The sequence below is a fragment of the Hyperolius riggenbachi genome, chromosome 8, assembly GCF_040937935.1.
Source record: "Hyperolius riggenbachi isolate aHypRig1 chromosome 8, aHypRig1.pri, whole genome shotgun sequence".
Classification (NCBI taxonomy): Eukaryota; Metazoa; Chordata; class Amphibia; order Anura; family Hyperoliidae; genus Hyperolius; species Hyperolius riggenbachi.
This window is the reverse complement of record NC_090653.1, coordinates 80,888,764-80,903,346: the sequence shown is the minus strand read 5'-3', so window position 1 is coordinate 80,903,346 and position 14,583 is coordinate 80,888,764. Positions and strand designations below refer to the sequence as shown.

Genomic DNA, 14,583 nt, shown 5'->3' with positions numbered 1-14,583 from the left:
GCAAAGTGGCGTCTTTAAAAGGCGACGCCACTCCAATTGCATTACTTCCGCCCTCATAGCACTGGAAGCAAGAGTGAGTCAGTTATGACTCTGAGCTCTCCTTTTCGCCTAAAGAGGAACTCCAGTGAAAATAATGTAATAAAAAAGTGCTTCATTTTTACAAAAATTATGTATAAATGATTTAGTCAGTGTTTGCTCATTGTAAAATCTTTCCTCTCCCTGACTTACACTCTGACATTTATCAGATGGTGACATTTTTTGCTGCTAGCAGGTGAGGTCAGTGGAAGTAGCTGCTGCTTGCTTTTTTGGCAGTTGGAAACAGCTATAAACAACTATTTCCCACAATGGGCTCTATTCACAAAACCATGTGCGGTAATGTTTTTTTGGTGGTAAACTACCGACTTTTGCGGACTTTTACCGCATTTTTTACGCATGCGGTTAATTTCATGCGTACACATTTGTGAATGTCAAGATGTTTTTTTTTTAGTCGGGAATTTACCGCAAGTGCATTTTCGCATGCGGAAAATCATTGAGAATTGAGCCCAATGGGCTCTATTGTCAAAGAAGAAAAATTTCCGCCAGGGGTAAACTCCGCATTTTTTCCGCATTCACTAAAATTTTCCGCATGCGGTAAAACAGATGCGGAAACAACCATTAAACGTGCGGTAAACATGCGGTAAAAAGGTCGCATGAAAAAGTGTTTTTAAAAAAATGACAAAGTCCAGCAAGCACAGGCCTTAAAGAAAACCTGAACTGAAAATTAAAAGTCAAAATAAGCATACACAAGTCATACTTACCTTCCATGTAGTCTACTCCTTGGTGTCTTTCTCCTGTCCCGCGTCCTGTTTGTTCACTGTGATCAAGGGAATTTTCCGTCCTCCATTTTGAAAATGGCCATTACCCATAACTGCTTTCTGGTCAGCACACAGTTAAACTGTATCATCTTGCTGGGTACAGGTAGGAGGCGCCCGGGAAAGGATGTTCAATATAATACTCTATATGGCAGTATCCAACTACTACAAAATAGGTTGTCCTACCTTATAGGTTATCCTACCTTATTGGCGCCCGGACACACGGACTCCCTGCATTACAGGCACTGCTATTGACCTGATGAAGCGGCTGTGACCGTGAAACGCGTTGTCATCTAGTACACCATTAAAATTGTTCCTTTTTTACGTCTGATTGTCTCTAATTCCTAAAGGGACACCTATAAGGTAGGACAACCTATTTTGTAGTAGTTGGATACTGCCATATAGAGTATTATATTGAACATCCTTTCCCGGGCGCCTCCTACCTGTACCCAGCAAGTTTACACCCATCTTGTCAGTAGGAGAGATTAGGCCGATTTTAGTCGACCGTTAAAGAGAACCTGTACTGAGTAAAAATATTTAAAATAAACACATGAGGTAACTTCAAATGAACATTACATAGTTACCTTGCCATCAGTTCCTCTCAGAAGCGCACCATTTTCTTCTGACAATAATCCCTTCCAGTTCTGAAAATATTTTGTCAGATCTGAAATATATCAGTTGCTGTCAGTAAAATATCAGTTGCTGTCAGTTATAGCTGGGAGGAAAACTGATGTACCAGGTAATGTCCATGTTTCCCTATGGCTCAAGTGGGCGATGATACAGTTTACTGTAGAATAGTAGAGAGAAAAAACACAGAGAGATCCGGGAGCCCAATCTGGTGCAATATGGTTAGTGGATCTGGATGTAGCTAGTTAAAGCAGTAATTATACTCACAAACATGGGTTGCAGTAAAAGCAACCACTTGTGTCCGCAGGTGGGGAAGTACCGTCCCCACTCGGCCTTTAGGTCCTAGGTGGTCGCTGCTCCAAAAAAACGATTTAAAGAGAACCTGTACTGTGTAAAAATATTTAAAATAAACACATGAGGTAACTTCAAATGAACATTGCATAGTTACCTTGCCATCAGTTCCTCTCAGAAGCTCACTATTTTCTTCTGACAATAATCCCTTCCAGTTCTGACAACATTTTGTCAGAACTGAAATATATCAGTTGCTGTCAGTTATAGTTGAGAGGAAAACTGATGTACCAGGTAATGTCCATGTTTCCCTATGGCTCAAGTGGGCAATGTTACATTTTAACTGTGTGCTGGCCAGAACGCTGTTATGGGTAATGGCCATTTTCAAGATGGAGGATGGAAAATCCCCTTGATCACAGTGAACAAACAGGACGCGGGAGAGGAGAAAGACACTGAGAAGTAGACTACATGGAAGGTAACTATGACTTATGTATGCTTATTCTGACTTTTAATTTTCAGTTCAGGTTTTCTTTAAAGAGAACCCAAGGTGGGATTTAATTATGTTAGTGGGGCACAGAGGCTGGTTGTGCAAACTAACACCAGCCTCTGTTGCCCCATGGTGTGCCTCCAGGACCCCCCTGTGCGCCGCTATACCCCCCGCAGTGCTAGTGACACACAGCGTGTCGCCAGCACAATGTTTACCTATGCCTGTCTGTTAGCGCCGCTCCCCCGCCTCCTCCGTATCGGCGCTACCTGGCCGCGTCCCTTCCCTCCCGCTGATTGGAGGCGGGGGAGCGGCGCTAACAGACAGGCATAGGTAAACATTGTGCTGGCGACACGCTGTGTGTCGCTAGCACTGCGGGGGGTATGGCGACGCGCAGGGGGGTCCTGGAGGCACACCATGGGGCAACAGAGGCTGGTGTTAGTGTTCACAACCAGCCTCTGTGCCCCACTAACATAATTAAATCCCACCTCGGGTTCTCTTTAAGTCAGTATTTCTCAACATTTTATTGGTATGTACGGTACCCCTTTTAAAACCCTGTACTCACCAAGTAGTACCCCATAGCATAGTAAACATTATCACAAGTATCCCTAGATAAATATATATTGAATCGTTATACATGATAATTGGTTCTAAGCAATGTACAAGCATTTACTATTGCTTTTAATTAGCTAAAACACTAATTTGGTGTTGTTTAAAAAAGATTTATAATTTTCTAAAACTCTAAATTAGTTATTCTTGGTTAAGTATATCAAGCCTGAGTACCCCCTGGGGTACGTGTACCACACTTTGAGAACCTAGGGCTTAAGTGGTAAAGAGAGAGGGGGACCCTTAGACTAGGAGGGAAATCTTTATGGGGGACCATTAGACTATCGGGGAATGCTCTATGGTGCCGTTCACACTGGGGATATGCAAAAAAAAAAAAAAACCTTGTCGCAAAATGCTGTCAATATTGCGACAAAGATTTTTTTGCATATTTTTACTGGACATTTTTGCGATTTTTGAGCCATTGCAATTTGCTGCTTTTAACATTTTTATTGCGATTGCTCTAAATTTGCAAAAAAGGTGCGGCATGCACCACGTTTTCGATTTCCAAGAATCACCAGTGATCGCTGCAGCGAGATCACTGCCATATATTTTTAATTACCGTAGTGTTTTGCAAAGTGCTAGCGATTGTTGGCGATTCTTAAATCTGAGGAAAACGCAGCATACCGATCCAGTGTGAATAGCCCATTCACACTGGAGCAATATACCATGGGCCATTACTTAATATTTGTGTGCCAAGGGATACTTGACATCATCTTTCTCATCCTAGGGGGTATTTGGTGAGCCAAGTTTATCAAAGAGGGACATCCCAATAAATGATGGGAAGGAAACCAGGGGCGTACCTGGGTAATATAGAGCCTATGGCAAAAAAAAATTGCGCCAAGTATGCCCCACATAAATAATTTAAGTAGCCATGTTCTCCAGATAACAGAATTAAGCTGATCTGAGGTCTGAGTGATGAGGAGGCATGGGGGCAGGCATGGCGCCCATGGTGCAGTGGCGCCCATGGCATGAGCCATGCCTGCACCCCTCTAGATACGCCTCTGTGGGAAACACTTCTCTAGTGGAGGGTTTCCCATCATTTATTGGTATGTCCCCCTTTGATAAACTTGGCTCACCAAATACCCCCTAGGATGAGAAAGATGATGTCAAGTATCCCTTTGCACAAAATATTTAGTAATAGTCTATGTCAAGCTTTCTTAACCAGGGTTCCTTGAGCACTCTGCAGGGGTTCCTTGGCATTTTCCCCCATCGTGGGGGAAGTATAATAGAGCACACTATAATAGGTGGTAGTGTAACAAGAAGCACTAAATTGGAGGCTCAGGAGACAGTATAATGAGTGTCAGTGTAATAGGGGGTAGTGAAATAAACAGCTACACATACTTTTAAAGACCATGCCTCCGGAAAAATAAATGCAGGGGTTCCTCGAGATCCAAAAGTTATTTGCAGGGTTCCTCCAGGGTAAAAAGGTTGAGAAAGGCTGGTCTATGTTAAACAATTTCAAAGCATTTACTATTGCTTTTAATAAGCTAAAATACTAATTTGGTGTTTTATATATGATCTTTTATTTTCTAAATGTGTTATACTTAAAATAAACGTGTTTGTTAAGACCGCTTTCACAGTGGGACGTTAAAGGCGCACATTATGAAAATGTATAACAGACTAACGCATAGCAATACAAAGTCTGTGCGACATTCACAGTGCACACGTTGCATTGTGTGTAACGTGTAGCAATATTTAGGGAGTGCTGCATGCTGTGCGTTTAGCAATACATTTGCTGCGTTATGTGTGTTGCACATGCTCAGTAATGTTTTGTTTTTTTTTAAATGTAACGCATGCGCCATTTTTGTTCCATCAGTATGCAACGAAAATGGCGCCCCAAGAGACACATAACGCAGTGGAAAATAACGTCCAATTTCATAACCTACATGCGCTGCGTTAGGGGCACGTTGTGCGACTTTAACGTCGCATCAAACGCAATGTCCCACTGTGAAAGAGGCCTTAAAGAGACTCTGTAACAAATTGTTTATCTTTATTTCTTCTATGCTATAAGTTCCTATGCCTTTTCTAATGTGGTCTGGCTTACTGCAGCTTTTCCTAATTGCACAGTAGCTGTGTTATCTCTGTTATATGATCTAATCTTCTCTCTATAGTCGGCACAGTCAGGCTGAGGCAGTCAGACTGGAATGTGCAGGGCTGCTTGTGATTAGCTAGAAGCTGTACACACCCCCTGCAGGCTCTGTGTGACTAACACACTCTGCTTAGCTGAGCCTATTAGAAGCTGGTTAGTTTGTTTGTAAACACTGCCTAAAACTGGCAATTACAAGCCAGGTTTGCAGCAGAGAATGGCAGAAACAGCACAGAGGGGACCAGGAGCACATAATGAATAGAATGGTATGCTTTTTATTGTAAGAATTTCAGAGTACAGATTCTCTTTAAGGGGAAGAAAAATGAAATACTTGCCTCGGACGGAAAGCACCTGGATCCTCAAGAGGCTTCCACCGATTTCCTCCACCAAGCTGTTGGCGAGCAGGGACCCCTGTAGCAGAGCCTCACTGCTCCCTAGCACGTACCTAGTAGGACGGAAAAAGCCAAGCCGGATTGGGTCCATGCTACTGCGCAGATGATTTGCCCATGCGCAATAACACAGACCCAATCTGCTGGAGCTTGAGTGCTAGTGGCCATGCGCAAGGTGTTGACAAGAGGCTTTTTGTTGGGTCCCAGTGCTGGAATGGCTGGTGAAGGATGAGAAACCTTTCCAGGATTCAAAGTATTTTCCCTCCTGAAGTGAGTACCCCATAGAGGTATTTTCTTCCCTACAGGTACACTTTAAAGGAAATCTGTAGCATTTTTTTCAGGTATATTGCTGTCCCTTTCAATGTTATATCCCATTTAGCTGTGATGCGAGACCCAGGGCCGGCCCGCTCATGAGGCGGGGTGAAACATTTGCCTCAGGCGGCAAACTTCTAGGGGCGGCACCCGCCTGGGGGGGGGGGGGCGGGCGCCGAGCCGGAGGGGTAGCGGGCAGGTCGGGGGTATTGGGCCTAGCGGTGGGGAGGGGGGGTCGGACCCCCCCTCCCTCGCCTGGGTCCCCCGATCTGCGCTCCCCTCCAGCTGTAATTAGGAAGCAGCTGCTTGCAGATTGTAAGAGGCAACGGGCGGGGAGGACTCACCTTTTCCGCGTTCCAGCGAGCGCTCCACTGATGTCACTTCCTGCATCGCCGCCCACTGTATTGTAAGTGGACGGCGATGCAGGAAGTGACGTCAGTGGAGCGCACGATGGAACGCGGATAAGGTGAGTCCTCCCCGCCCGTGCCTCTTACGATCTGCAAGCGGCTGCTTCCTAATTACAGCTGGAGGGGAGCGCAGATCGGGGGACCCAGGCGACCCTCCCCACCGCTAGGCCCAATACCCCCGACCTGCCCGCTACCCCTCCGGCTCGGCGGCCGCCCCCCCCCCCCCCCCCAGCACCCACGGACGGGCGGGGGGGGGGGGGGGCCTCAGCAATTTTCTCCTAAATTTGCCTCAGGAGGCAAAAAGTCTAGGGCCGGCCCTGGCGAGACCCACCTGTACCCCAAAATCACAGGCAAAGTATTTGACCAACTTCGTTGAGTACTGTTAAAAGAGGCAGAGCTGATCTCTGTAGCCCTGCCTATCAATTGCTGCCCATCCCCCCTTCCCGTCACTAGCACCGCCCCTCTCATGCGTGCTACCAATGCTGAGCCTCTAACAGCTGAGGGTCCCTAACTAGCAGGGAGAATCTGGCGCTACAGGATGCACGTTGTAGAAGTTTTCCCTACCTGCACACGCTGCAAAGTGCAGCCGGCTGCGGTTTCTGTGAAACTGTGGCCATGTTTGCAAAATCCATAGTTGGTGACTCCAGCGTGTGCCAGGTTCAGTGAGGCTTTTCTGCGCATGCGTGCACACCCAGCCTGCCTAAGCTCCATGCACAATTGGGTCTTGGAGCAGGGTTGCACGCTCGGGAGTGCTGCATGCGAGGAGAAAGGAAAGCAGTAACCCAAAAGCAGTGGCATAGCTAAGGCACTACGGGCCCCAGTGCGGGTTTTACATTGGGCCCCCCATGCACTTTATACATAAGAATTGATACAGCACACCAAAACCTACCAAGGACAACCATAGTGTCTGAGGTGCAAGAAGGGGATGGGGAATAGTTTATTAATGATTACTACTCTTCAAAGCATCTATAGACGTGATTATTATTAAAACAGGACCAATAAAGAGCGATTAGCTAATACTGTGGTTGAGGGTGGGCCCCTTTGGACCAAAGGCCCCGATGCGGTCGCAACCTCTGCACCCCATATTGCTACACCAATGCCTGAAAGTTTTAAAAAGGTCACAGCCATCTTGAAACAGGAAGTACCAGATTTTTGAGCCTGATTTCTCAGAGACCGGAAAAAAAAGGAATTAGTTCATTTATTAATACTGTACCCATCAATGTGTTTTTTTTTTTCGTTTATGGGGAAGGGCTGGGGGACCACAAGACCACCATGGAAATATTTATAAATGATGAAAACAGCTAGGATAACATGGAAAGCTAGATGAGAAAGGGGGCTGGCTATGCTAGGTTAAGCTGTATGGGGGAGGTAGGTGGAAACCACTTCAGTACAGGGGACTACTGTGAGTGGGACCAGTAGAATGAAAATGAACAGTCCATAATTATAAGGGTTCTGCAACCATTGGACAACCAGGGAATGCTAAAATCCCTGGTAAAAACTGTAAGGATGGTAGAAGAACAGAGATCCATATGTTTGGGGATTGTAAGGGAGTACCAAATTTGTTTGAGGGGGGAAATCCTTATTGCTGTGACTGGAGCAAATTCTGATACAGGAAATATTTTCCTCTCTTCCTCCACTCAGTGCAGAGTCAGACCCTAGTTTCCCATTTAATCTACATGCACCAATACCAGCTGAGGAATGAGATACTTCTGAGCCAAGAACCGGCCATAAAAGAGGGTGTTTGCATGAGATCTGTATTCCGATGCCCACAGAGGAAGGTTTTTATGCCAGGACCACTTTGTAACAGATAAGTCATCAGCATTCTGGGCTGGGCTGCATAATAGTGGGACACATGGCAGAGCATGTAATAATAATAGGTCGTTCTGCTCTCTGCCCAATGGGGACTCTGCATGTGCCTTTGGATAATATATATTTTGTTGTCCAGTCTAGGTTGCATAAGGAGACTCTCTCTAATGGACTGCTGGACACTCTACACTGCTGCTGGCAGCAGACCGTTGCACATTGGCCTCAATTCTGGTAGGGTTTTCAAACACATTACCTCATGTACAGTAATTTACCTCATGAGGTAAAGACATTTAGCAATTCTGGTAGGTTTTAGTCATGTTTTATCTCATGCGGTAAATTATAAGGTAATTTGTGAGGTAAGTGGCATTAATTTTACTGAAAATAGCTATTCTCATAGAAATTAGGGGGCATGTTAGCACATAATTTACCGATCAAGAGACACTGAAGTCTCACAAAAATCTGTTTCTCATCCCTGCCCTAACTAAAATGCAGCATCCCCGCGGCTGTTATCTAACTAAATCCTACCTAACTCCCACCTCCCTCTCTCCCGCAAAATACACAACTTTCTTGGTCGTGGATTTTGCTGCTGTTCGAGGCAGAGCTTTCAGCCACAGCTCTGCCTCCATTCGCGTCTATCAGCGGCGGATCTCCGCCTCTCCCCCGCCCTTCTCAGTGAAGGAAGACAGAGGGGTGGAGGCGGTGATCCGGGCTGATAGACACGCCGAGAGGCAGAGCTGCAGCTGAAAGCTCTGCCTCTCACGGAAGCGCTGCCCGGATCCTCCCCCCCCCCCCTGGAGTTTGGGGGGGGATTTAGTTAGATTACAGCCACGGGGATGCAGCGTTTTAGGTAGGGCAGGGATGAGAAACAGATTTTTGAAGAAAAAAGCTGATTTTGAAGGGACTTCAGGGTCTTTTTAAGACCTGCCTATACCTAGAGGTAAAGTCAATTTGTATGCATTTTGCAGTTTTTAGTGGAGTTCCTATTTAGGCTGTGTAATCGGAAAGAATAGTAGAAATAAAACTCCAAATATTTACTGGATTTTTTTTATAGGGGATGCCTATAAATATACTTTTCATAGGTTGCTTCACAATCAAATACACCTTCCTCCCTCAAAAAAAAAAAATACATCTTCCAAAGACTATCCTAAGTTATGGAAGACAATTAAACAGTACTATTATTTATTTACTGCATGCCTATTGCTGAAATACCACACGTTGTACCGCACTTTATGCATTTTTTTCTCACGTTTTAAAGCATGTTTGGAAAGGCAGAAAAATCTTTCAGAATTGCTAAAAAAAAGAGAAAAATACTGCATGAGGTATTTTACCTACAAAAAATATTTATCTCACATAGCTACCAGAATTGAGGCTGTTTTGCTTCTGCCAGATCCAGGCTATGGTATGCTCTGCCCTTTGATCTCTTCACACCTCTGCTGGCAGGGTATTTTCTTGGCCAGGCTATTTTCTCCTTTTCTCCATAGTCTTAAAGTGAACCAGAGACGAAGCACCTTTTACCATATATAGCAGTGGGGACATTAGAGAAAACACCTACCCTGCTCTCTGCTACATCCTTCACTGCTCAGTCTGCTTGTTAACAGCCCTGATAAAATCCCCGACTGAGCATTCAGTCTGGCTTTGCTCAGGAATCATTATAGCTGAGTCTGTCTTCTCTGATGTCTTTTCAAGCCCAAGCCTGCCCCCTTCTGGCTCTGCAAAGCCAGACTGAATGCTCAGTCTGGGATTTTATTTGGGCTGATAACAAGCAGCCTGAGCAGTGAATGATAAGACAGAGAGCAGTGTAGGCGTTTTCTCTAATGTTCCCACTGATATATATGGTAAAATACATAAGGGTGCTTCGTCTCTGGTTCACTTTAAGACAGGCATGGGCAAACTCGGCCCTCCAGCTGTTACGGAACTACAAGTCCCACAATGCATTGCAGGAGTCTGACAGCCACAGTCATGACTCATAAAGGCAAATGCATTGTGGGACTTGTAGTTCCGTAACAGCTGGAGGGCCGAGTTTGCCCATGCCTGCTTTAAGAGCTCCCTCTACCCTCCAGCTGTGAACTCTCCATTGCAGCTACTGTTGCTTGGAGACTCTCTTTGGGTGATGATGCCATGACCAAGCCGCCCAATTGCACGGCACCATGCTAGAGGTTACTACCAATGCATTTGATGGTTCGGTATGAATCTGCAATGAGGAAAATTGTATTTGCTGCATGGGAAAGCTTCACCCATCTGCATCACTGAAGCATCTGAAAGCACGGTTCCAAGGAATTCATGGCTGAGTGTATCACTCGAACATCGATTTTCTCTGGCTTCAGGCAGGATTAGGTTTTGCAGTCTGACCTGTTTATCTGTGGAGACAGAAATCGGATAATGTTCAGTATCAGCACATAGTTTATTATTTACTGTAAATAGTGCTGACATTTTTGCAGTGCTTTGCACTGTCCTACCTTTTTGTCCTACCAAGGATAGCCTAGATTTAGGGGATACCAAATAACTTATCAGTAGTTTTTTTAAATGTGATGGAAATCCAGAATGCCCAGTGTATACTCACTTTCACTTCCTATGTAGGCAGATAGTGACCAGCCAAATAGAAACATACAAATCTTTTGCATAATAAATTAATAATGTTCTTCTCCATGACTTCGTATTGAGAAGAGGTTTACTCTACAATGGGGTCATGCAATGGATAGCCATAAAGGATCCAATATATGGTTTGTTGTGACAGCCCTGCAGTTTTCATCATTCTATTGTGTGTCTGACATCCACCTGCTGTCCAGAAAAGTTGTGCACTACGGGACTTTGCATTTTCTCACCATAACCGACATGTCTGAATGTATCCAATACTTAACATAGGATCCGTCAACATGTCTGTTGAGGCCCACCTGTGAAAAAGCACCAATTTTTTATTTTTAAGCCAAATGACTAAAGTCTCCTCCAACATTCTCTCATCACAAGATATACACTTGTTAATGACTGAAGGGAAACCTGTGATCAGAGACTAAGGGAGATTCTGACACTTCCTTAAAGGACATCCGAGGTGAAAATAAACTGATGAGAAAAACAATTGTGTCTATCCTCATTCCTCAGTCTCCTAAAAATGACTTTTTTAGATATCCCACAGTTTTATTTTATATGTAAATCTAGTTTTTAAGTTTTTACTGTTTCATTGTCTCTGCTCAGTGACACCTTCATTGAAGTATGCCAAATCTATGAATTATTTACCCTTGTTATCTGTTTCATGCTTCCTCCCTCTCTGCCACAGATTTAGCCACCCACTTCACCAACAAAATTGTCTCTATCCGTCAGAAAATATCTAATCTTCAATCTTCCCCTCCCACCCCCTCCCTACCAGATCCTCCTCCACCCTATCCTCCCCTCACCTCCTTCACTCCTACTACCACCGAGGAAGTCAACCACCTACTGCAGACTTCCCATACCACTGCTTCCCCCCTTGACCCCATCACTTCTGATTTACTCCAGCCTCACTTCACGGAATTGGCCCGAGTCCTCACTACCCTGTTTAACCTCTACCTATCCACAGGCACCTTCCCCTCAGACTTCAAGCAGGCCACTGTACTACCCCTGCTAAAGAAACCCTCCCTCAACCCCTCGCTACCCTCCAACTACCGCCCTATCTCCCTCCTCCCCTCTGCCTCCAAACTCATTGAGCGTCTGGTTCATAAATGCCTGACCCAGTACCTCAATGCCAACTCACTGCTAGACCCACTGCAATCTGGATTTCGGCCTACCCACTCAACCGAAACGGCTCTCACCAAAGTGGTCAATGACCTTGCCTTAGCTAAAGCTGAAGGTAAATACTCCATTTTCCTCCTCCTTGACCTTTCAGCAGCTTTTGACACAGTAGATCATCCCCTACTCCTCCAGTCCTTCCAGTCTGTGGGCATTCACGATCTCGCCCTGACCTGGCTTTCATCCTACCTCTCCAACCGCTCCTTCACGACTGCCTTCAATGAGTCCTCGTCCACCCCCAACCACCTCTCAGTGGGAGTCCCCCAAGGCTCGGTCCTTGGCCCCCTACTGTTCACCCTATACACATTCTCCATTGGCAAGGTTATCTCCTCCATGGGTTTTAACTATCATCTGTATGCAGATGACACCCAAATCTACCTCCACACCCCTGACATCTCGACCACTACCATGGACAAGGTGTCCTCCTGCCTATCAGCCATCTCCTCCTGGATGTCCGCTAGGTTCCTGAAACTAAATCTAGACAAAACGGAATTTATGATCTTACCACCCTGGCTATCCCTGAACCTCCCAGATGCGCAGGTCACTGTTAACCACACTACCATTCGCCATACCTCTCAAGCCCGCTGTCTGGGTGTCACCCTGGACTCCGCACTCTCCTTCACTCCCCACATCCAAAACCTCACAAAGTCCTGCAAATTCCACCTTCGTAACGTCTGTAAGATTCGCCCTTTCCTGACCTCTGCCACCACCAAATTCCTCATCCATGCCCTCATAATTTCCCGCCTTGACTACTGCAATACTCTTCTGTCTGGTCTCCCTATGACCCGAATAGCTCCACTGCAGTCCATCATGAATGTGGCAGCCAGAATTATCCACTTCTCCCATCACTCCACCACGGTGGATCACCTCCTTGAATCCCTCCACTGGCTTCCTATCCAGTCCAGAATCAGATTCAAGATACTGTGTCTGACCTACAAATCTGTCCACAAAAGCTTTCTTTGCTGTTTGATATTGGAATGGAGTTTCTTGGTTCTGAGGTTGAGCGGCTATTAATTCTACTATTTGAGCAGAAGCAGTTACAGTGTGAGACAATTGCAAGAATGGGAAGGAGGGTAAAAGTGGCCACTAACTGTCCAATTTCTAGTGAAAAATCGTTAGAGCGATCAGAAATTCTGATCGGATTGGTTGTAAATAACCTCCGTTGGTGGACACAATCGATTATGAACGAGTGAAAAAAATGTCGTCCGAATGAATTTTCGTTGATCCAAATTTTGAATTTTCTTGTTGGTTGTGATAGATAGGAAGCAAAGATTGGTTGGTTGATGGTGTAGTGAACGATGTATTACAATATTTCACTTCCGATCAGAATTTCTGATCGCTCGAACGATTTTTCGCTAGAAATTGGATCATTAGTGGCCACCTTAAATCAGTGGAGAAGCTTGTGCAGAAGCAGTTACAGAGTGATTTGAAGAGAGATAAAATAAAGCCAGAGGAATAGCTGAGCATAGCATTCACCCTAACAGCATGTACAAAGGGGAGTCAACAATGGCACATCCTATATACCCCTCAACTTAGCTTTATTGCACAATTACATATGAATGCTTTCTTTCTACCCATTCCCCTTTACTCTTTCCCATCTCTAATAATGAGGCATGTTTATCATTTGCTAGGCACTGAATATTAAATAGATACAGTAATGTCAAAATTAGGCAAGAAAACTGAGAAATACTTTAAAATTCAAATGCAGTTAGAGAGATTATGAATATATTGATGTTGAACCATTTGTAGAACTAGTAACCATATCACAATGATCACAAGTGTTTGATTTCCACTTTATGGCTTCTAAATTTAAGACGACGATAATGCCTGTGTAATCAAACCGAACTGTGCACTCTTTTTCAGTCTGCCTGAAGCTCACACTACCTGAAGCCGATCAACCTATCTGTATGTTTGAGGAAACCCACGCAGACATGGGGAGAACATACAAACTCCGTGCAAATAGTGCCCTGGCTGGGATTAGATCTGGAGACCCAGCGCTGCAAAGCAAGAGTTCTAAACACTGTGCCACTATGCTGCCCACTTATGTTTTTGTGTTCATATTTGTGATTGTTATTTTGAACTTTTCAGGCTCGTTTTATAAGGTGACATGGCCATAGCAAATCTGCTCTCAGTGGGCTTTGCCATGGTACTTTTATTTCTGAGCCTGGAGTACCACTTTAATGAATCAAGACCAGTAATAAAACAGGTAGTACTTTACACAAACCGCACAGATTAATGAATCTTTTTATTTCAGATTTTCAAAGAATGTACTGGGATGAAGTGCTACTGGAAGAGACACACCCTAGAGTGGCACTGTCACACTTTGTACATGAAAACAATAAGGTACACACATACTTCTGTCACCTCATCTATAGAATAGAGTATCATGCATTATCCTGCTGACACAAGCCCAGCTGGGGGGTTATTGTTGTTCCACAGATGTGACGCTGACATGAGTTTCATGCTAATAAACAGCCAGCAGTCAGTGACTCACTCAGATGTGGAAGTGCCAAAAATAGGACTGGCTGACATAGGCAATCATACGCTGGTACTGCGATACAAGTCATTCAACCACAGATACTTAATCACTGTGCCACTTAACACAGAAACTAATATAGAAATGCTTACACCAAAATGAATGGGGTGTAATAGAGTAAAGGTGAATGGTGCACTCACACCGTCCGCTTTGTGTTGCACAATAATTCTGCATGTGAACTCACTGCCCTTATATTTGTATACAATGACCAGGCTTTAAAATGGCATGAGTGGAATAACTCATGCCCTACAGTACATGCGCGTCATAACATGCATGTTATGCAATGCGCAAAGTGTGAATCCAGCTAAAGGAATTCAAAAGTGACATAGCACCATAAACCAAGAAAAAACACATAAAAAGTTGCTCAACAACAGAAAAGTAAATGGCAGATTTGGTTAAGAATTACCATACCTCCCAACTTTTTGAGATGAG

General features: G+C 44.7%; 1 protein-coding gene and 1 long non-coding RNA gene across 3 annotated transcripts in view; one reads left to right on the top strand and one right to left on the bottom strand.

Annotated features, from left to right (window-relative positions):
- Positions 1–1,522, bottom strand: part of ITPKC (inositol-trisphosphate 3-kinase C) — a 71,173-nt gene extending 69,651 nt beyond the window's left edge. The window contains exon 1 of one of the 2 annotated variants that reach the window (XM_068250791.1): positions 1,436–1,522. The gene's annotated coding sequence lies outside the window, so the exon portion shown is untranslated. Of the gene's footprint in view, positions 1–797; positions 890–1,435 lie in introns of those variants that run through there. The other variant, XM_068250790.1, reaches the window with a different exon arrangement.
- On the top strand, positions 49–13,813 carry LOC137528970 (uncharacterized). Its single transcript, XR_011023512.1, has 3 exons — positions 49–135; positions 7,996–8,087; positions 13,479–13,813. It is a non-coding gene; the product is annotated as an uncharacterized lncRNA (long non-coding RNA).
- The last annotated feature ends 770 nt before the right edge of the window (positions 13,814–14,583 follow it).